Raw genomic sequence first — 6625 nt, 5'->3', positions numbered from 1 at the left:
TTGGCAGCTATTTTAGTCACATTTAGTCATAGTTATCCTTCTTAGTTTCAGTCTAGTTTTCGAAAACTGAGCACACTACAACAGCTACGCTGTGTCCAGGTACATCCTCAAACGTTTTTCAGTTAACACTCTAAGGTCCAAGGCCTTTTAGACTTTTCTAAGTTGTCTGACATGCCTTGATGTTTTTGTACATTTTGCTTAACTAAAAACATTGATGCACAAATGGAATATATGATTCTATTCTAGAAGACCTCAGCAATAATATTAGAAAAGCGTTCAATGTTTCCGTGGTTGTTCTTTTTATGTCTCTAAAGCGAAAACTCAAAAATAAAAATATCCTGGACGAGGGATATAGACCTTTTAGTGTTAACCTAATGATTCAAGGTCTCTCATGAATCATTACTCCCAGGACACGGGTTAATGTTAACTCACGCTATCGGCCACGCTTAATCCTCTCCAACCACATTAGCAACAAAATAAACTGGTGAGCTAACAAGTTAACCATTCTTTCAGTATAAGCTACTTTTGCATAGCCCCGTACAGCTAGGATAGCTCACGTTACCGTAGTAGGAATACAAGCCTTAGCTCACTATATTAACACAACTAAATTCATGAATTACTTCACAGGTTTACTTCACAACTTGAATTAAGGAAAATGATCCCCCATTACGGCTAGCTGAAACTGCCAGTGGATATTCCCGTTACGTAGTGTTAGTTAGCCTTTAGCCCCGTACTCAGATATTACAGCTGCTTAACACAGCTAGGATAGCACTGCTTAACACAGCTAGGATAGCTAACATTACGGTAGTGGGAATACAAGTTTTTCAAATTCGCACGTACCTATTTATGCGAATGAAATACTCGCACTTTAGAGCCCTGGTATGGAAGGTGTCTCTTAATATTCCTAGTTATACAGTTGAATGGAGAGGAACAGAGAGAATAGGTTCCTTGGCGCAGGTGTCAGTGAAGCACAGGTGCAAGCCAGTTTAATGAGCCTATTATGATGTCATAATGCCCCACAGTTCTGCCATGCAAGTCTATGGGGGAAAAAGGGGATGAAAAAAGAGGAATAAAAAAGGAGTGACAAGGAGTACCACCACGAAAAGATATAGCAGGTTGCACCGGATCAGGCCGGACGTTTCGGTGTTTGAACGGCGTCTCTATCTCAATCGGGCGAGGCGTAGTTAGCTGCAAGAAAAACGGGGAGAATAAATAAAGAAAACTTATGAAGAACAATACTGTGCTTCCCTTCGGGCAAGCACACTAATAAGTCTGAGAGGATTTGCGAGCTGTATGAGCCCCCTAGCTAATGTTAGCATGCTACTACCTACAATCTTAACAACTTGCTAGCGGTGTGATTGGTTTGTTGACCTGTCAATCTCACTATAACATCTATGTTGTCAACACAACTCCATGCGCCAGACTCCTCCTCCGTTGGATCGTGTCAGTCAGGAGTTATTGAAAAGAAGATACATTTCACTAATGTGGATGTGTGCCATCGACAGATGCTTGAGGATTCACTGTCCCTTTTTATATGTATGATGAAATAAAACCATATACTGTATCTGTGAATTATTTTAATAAGTTGTTATTAATTGTTAGCTCAGAGTTGTTTGCAAGATTTATGTTTATTAATGGCAGTGGCACGGCCACCCTGTACCTTTCATGTTGTTAAATGTTTAATTAAATTCAATGTTAAATAATGTTAAGTTCAATTCGTTGTTCAAAAATGTTAGGTTAAATTCAATGTTAAAAAATAAAAATGTTAATGAATATATTAACCTTTGTATTATTTGAATAGCTTAGTATTGAATACACAATAGGGTGCATCATTTGCCCCACTTTTTTCAAATCTTTTGAAAATCAATCTGTACCTAGACTCATTTTTTTACACTTACTAAAATAAACTTCCATGAGAAATTTTATCAAATACCATTAATATCTAAGGGGTCCACCGAGGGTCTGAAGTTTCCTACTAACAACACCCTAGGCTGAAATTATCAGTTTTTCTGAAATAACGCCACAAATAATGGATTTAGCCCTATAATGTTAATGAAAGTTGAATATAAATATGGACATTGCGCATCTTTTGGTGCCTGTTTTATGTCTCTATCGTCATAACTTTCCGAGATATGACAATATCAAGTACATTTTTCTTTCAAAACACATTGAAAATTGCCCTTGCCAGAAATTTCCACAATAACACTGAGGAAACTCATGAATAGGTTTCAATACAAACATCAATGAGAACATAGAGAATACTTAATAGCTAAGTACACTATGGCAGTCAGAACTTTACAAGAGGTTGAGAATGCATAATTTATTATGATAATTCAGAAATCCTTACTATATTACTATAACTACTGTACCAACAGAAAAGCAAACAATCCTAAACAGTGAACACTAAACAATAAACATTTATGAAATAGAAACTAATCAAAATGACTTTTTGCAGGAAAAGCAACAAATAGTAGGTCCTATCTTAAATACATGAATGAAAATTATGACACATAAATCAAGTTTAAAGAACATCACACTTTATTCCCCTTTCTCTTTCTCAGATTTGGTGTTTCCTTTCTGTCTGCTTCCACCACCTGCAGAACATTCTGGTAATGTTCTTCCCCTCTTGCAGAGGTGATGAAGTCGGTGCTGAGTTTTACATTACGCTCTGCACTGTTATTGACAACATTCATGGCTTCCAAGTTATTCAAGGCTTCCTTGTAGGCTGGGTGAGCAGGCCAGGTTGAGACATGAGTGGTGAGGAAAGTAGGGTCCAGCTTCAGAATATGGAAGAGATACCATGCATCAGGTCCCACTAGGTCTGCCAGAGTTGTTTTTTGTGTGATCTTTCCTGGAAACTTTGGTTTACCGAAACCGGAGCCATTTCTATCAGTTGGGTGTGTGCAGGAGCCAGATGGATTGACAGCCATCAAGCTATTGGCTAGGGATCTCTTGTGCTCTGCAGGTACCTTGTTGCTGAAGAGGGCTAGTGGTACCATCTCAGCTGTGAGCAGATTTCATCCTGGAGCAGAGAGATCTTGATTGAATATAACACCTTGGCCATCCAGCGAGCCCGGTGCATGGCACCTGGTTGCTTGAAAGAGAATGGTCTCTCCTCTGGATATGCATCTAGGAATACTAGGCACAGCTCTACGAATTCCAGGTAGTCATCACGCTTTTGCTGAAGACTTGCTTGGGCAACTTGAACCACATCATTCTGTAGATTGTGAATCACCTTCCGGGCTGCCACAGAATAAGATGTCACATCTAATCTGCACAAGTCCTGTGGTTGTCTCTTACGTAAGAAATTCTTCTTAAACCTGAAAAGAGAGCCACCTCTGGGGATTTAGATACTTCAATCTTGAGGTCTGTGAAGACATGGTCCAGCACAACTTCACCAACATGATGCCTGCAGGCTGACCACCAGAGAGCGCGACCCACCTTCTCCTGGATGCTGATGCAGGCTGCAGATAAATGGCCTGTGTTGGATGCTGTGGTGTCAAAGGCCATGTTGACCACTCTGTCTGCACACTTCCATTCTTCCAGCAGGTTGCATGTCAGCTCACTGATGATGATTCCACAGCCTCGACCACTGCCAGGTGTGTAAAAGGGCACGCCCAGAAGTTTGCTGTCATGGGTGTTCCCTACAGATACTGCTAACCTCTCTTCAGACTTGTTTGGTGTCATCACAGATGGTGTTAACTTTGAGTCCCAATGGACAGTAAGCATCTTAGGAGGTTCCCAGTTGTCCTTGTTGGATGTTGATATTTGCTTTGCCATCTTTCTTCGGGATCTATCAGCTGTTGCATATGATAGTGCAACAGCTTCTGGGTTACCTCCAGCTTCCTCAATGACACACTGAGTGAAAGCAGCTTGCTGGGATGGAGTCAGCTTCATCCTCGTGGACAATGACACCAGCTTGTGACGTTTCAGGATGTAACAAGGGATGAAAACTGAGGTGCCAGTCTTCTTGATACGCTTGTGTGGTCGCTGTTTGGAAGGCTGATGGAAAGTTTCATCATCATCGGAACACTCACCACCTGTGGTGGAAAACTTGAACACCTGGCGACCTGACCCGATCTGACCTGAGTCTGACCTGACCTGTTGACTGTTGTTGTATAAACTTAAATCTTTTGAGAACACTTGAACACCTGGCGACCTGACAGACAAGCAAACTGTTCTGTTCTATTTTTATGACAAAGAGACTACCTTCACCTCTGGTTTTTATGGATATTGCGATGACAAAATGCAGAAAATGTAGACAAAAATGCAATATCACAAAAACCAATGAAGCTAGTGATATAAAACTGGTATCAAAAGATGCGTAATAGCCACATTTATATTCAACTTTCATTGACACCATAGGGCTAAATGCATTATTTTTTAAGTTACTTGAGAATAACTGATTTTTCCCTATGTCCGTATAGGTAACAACTTTAGAGGCTTGGTGGACCCCTTAGACATTATTCAATCCAGCAAATATTCCACAGATTTTCTTTTCATTAGTATTGTCACATTTTAAATTTGGGTACAAGTTCAATTTCCAACATTGGGGCAAATGATGCACCCTAATACACAATAACAGGGTAGCTATGTTTATTTGGCACTAGGCCCAGTATATTATAAACAAAATGTTATGGAATTTATATAGTAGGGGGTCCCTGCTCATCTCGCCATCAGTTTGGGGGTCCCTGGCCTGAAAAACGTTGAAGACCCCTGCTCTGCAGGTTATGTCAAGCCTATAGTACAACATTAACAGAAGGCTATCCCAAGCCAAAAATAAACAGAGCTTTCTGGTTTAAAGAAAAAGAGTCAATATCATCACATTAGACAAAATGTAAATATAGAGAGATGGCAATTTAATTTGCTGCATAGTTAACAACACAGTCTGCTTAACAAAAAGTGAACAGAACTATCCTGAATAAGAACATGAGCACAGTTCAGTTACAAAAGGATCAACAACTCTCTTCCTCCCCTTCTCTCTCTCTCTCTGTCTGTGTGCGTGCGTTTTTTTCTTTTGAAAGACATCAGTAAAGATTGGTTGCTTCGGTCTCTTGCGCCACTGTCATGAGTGAACTTTGTGTGCTAAGCACTATGGTGCGTCTTCAGATGTTTAATCAAATTGCTTGTGTCAAATGAAGTACTTTCCTTTCCGCCCCTCGACACTGTAACAGTGCAGATCTTACACTGTGCCTTACTCCTGTCATAATTTATCTTAAAATTAGTCCAAATCGCCGTTAAGGCAGCACAACGGTATAGCGATTTCTTAATAGAGTTTAATGTTGACAATGAACTGGGCTACGTTCTTGCAGCCAAATTGACACTTGCCTGATGTGTGACTGTGTTAGGGAAGTTGTTTGCAACCTAGCCAACATAGCTATCACAATAATATTGCAAATAAGTTAACGCAAGAGCACTTAATATTAGCATCAGGCGGAAAACGAAAAAAAAAAAACGTAATACTAGCATGAATGTCCAAGAGTGTTAAAACAACCTTGCTAACATCGCTAACGGGATGTCTTGCTAGCGGCATCTTGCTAGCGGGTGTTTATGACAAACTAGCAAGTCAACAAGATTCCTGAAACACAAGACAAGGCAGACGTCCTCTTTTACCCTCACATGTCCTCCTTTCGAGACCTAAATGCGTCCGGGTAAAAGAGGAGAAAACAAATACATTCCCGTCCCCGTCAATCAACCGTAGCAAATGGCAATAATATGTTTTAGGCGCAGCGTTGCTAAAGACAGACAGTAGGCTAGCCCCTACACTTTGCCTATGTAACAGCAGTTCTAAGTTAACTGCAAAACATAAAATAGCCGAAGATAGCACTTACCTTTACTGGAGGTCGTACGTGTTAAGTTTAAAATCTCTAGCGAAACCGTTAGCTTATGCAAGCCACCTCCACACATCCTATCCAAGCTGTCATTGAATTGATTTAAACTGCAAGTTCAACCTCAACTTATCTGTCTTCAATACCGCTCTCGGCCTCTATGCAACTCTGTGGTCTCACACCTGGCAGGCATAGACAGTAGAGGAGAAGAAAACACACGTGTTAAGACGCAACACTGGGTATCAGTTTTTGGTATCGGTAATTTAAAACGAGTACGAGTACGAGTATTTTAACGAAGTATCGACCCGATACCCGATACTGGTATCGGTATCGGTGCATCCCTAGTGTCTATGCATGTGTGTATGTGTGTTTGGGTGTACATGAAAGATAGAGTGATAATCTGTAGTAGTATGGTGAAATGTTGTCAAATGACCCACCAGTACAGAAAATCGAATGGTTATTCCACAATAAATTAGCCACAGCTTGTAGGTGCTTGTAAAGGCCCCGTCACACCATTACTTTCTGGTCAACGTTCTATGACGTAAGAGGAAATGTTGGTTATTGTCCATGGTCGATGGTATAGCGCCAGAAAAGCGTTGTTTGAAAGCTGGTGAACGCTGTAATCATTGGTAATAGTCGATGATTGGCGGAGAACGCTGGTCCTAAAATACATTTTTGAACATGCACAAAAGTTCTCATCAACTTTTAATTGAACGCTTGAGAACGTTGGTGGCACGTTTTACTAACGTTGCACGCGCTTGGTTATCGTTAGTCAGTCGTTTCCCTAGCGTTATTTG

This window comes from Sprattus sprattus, assembly GCF_963457725.1.
Source record: "Sprattus sprattus genome assembly, chromosome: 17".
Taxonomy (NCBI): Eukaryota; Metazoa; Chordata; class Actinopteri; order Clupeiformes; family Clupeidae; genus Sprattus; species Sprattus sprattus.
The sequence above is the reverse complement of the archived record's forward strand: the minus strand, read 5'-3'. Positions refer to the sequence as shown.